Here is a 926-nt window from a genome sequence, read left to right as displayed (position 1 = left end):
TTCCCAACGAGTTTTGTCCAAGCTTGTAAAAATACGAAAATGAGAAAAAGTTACAACAGATTCATTGGCCCAAATAATCCTTTGTACCAAATTTTACGCCATTATATTCTGCTTAATTTATGCTATTGCCTTTTCAAATTATGGGATCATTCATGTAATGAAAGCCAATTTTTTGTGACTTAACAATGGGGGACAGAGCGAATCAGTAGGTAACAAGTGACCAGTATGATTGTTATTGGCGTTATAGAGCCAGAAAAATGGAATTTATTGCCTTCTCAGCACGCAATGAGGAACTTTTTAACGGGAGAGATCATTGAAAAGTGCAACATTTTGAAATCGTCTGTTTATAGAATTAAAAGACAAAGCATAGGAGAGAAACCTCACGCTGGAGGAGGTCTAAGTAAGCTGAGTATTCGGCAAGAAGGAGTAATCATACGAAGTTGAAATGCATATGCATCTATGACGGGTCGTATTGACATGATTGTATTTAAGAAATTAATTAATGAGTGTTCCAAATACCAACTGTTTATCGTATGTGTTTTGTCCTTGAGAGAAACAGAAAACGTTTTCAAGTTGGTCACGCAAAGACACTTGTGTTACCGTGAATATGCGTAACACAATTTACACAATAAAGAACTTAATTGTCTCAATGTTTGGTGGAGTCAACTTCGTGGTGCAGTTGGCAAGATTAACAGAAGAAAGTGTGGTCATTTGAACGGTTAACAACGAATAACGTGCAAATCAAGGAAAAAACAATGACCATTTTATTGAATGGTTGGCGGGCGTTAAGTTGTTTTCGTAATGATCCTCTAACATAGACCACGGTTAAAAGCATATCCTACGGTTAGAGTTTCAAAACATCTGGAACCTGGCGGGATGTCCCGTTAAAGTTCCTTCGGGATTTTATAATTAAAATGAAGTGCTTG

The sequence above is a fragment of the Montipora foliosa genome, unplaced genomic scaffold (genome assembly GCF_036669935.1).
Source record: "Montipora foliosa isolate CH-2021 unplaced genomic scaffold, ASM3666993v2 scaffold_477, whole genome shotgun sequence".
In the NCBI taxonomy this organism is placed as follows: Eukaryota; Metazoa; Cnidaria; class Anthozoa; order Scleractinia; family Acroporidae; genus Montipora; species Montipora foliosa.
This window is presented reverse-complemented; position numbering follows the sequence as displayed.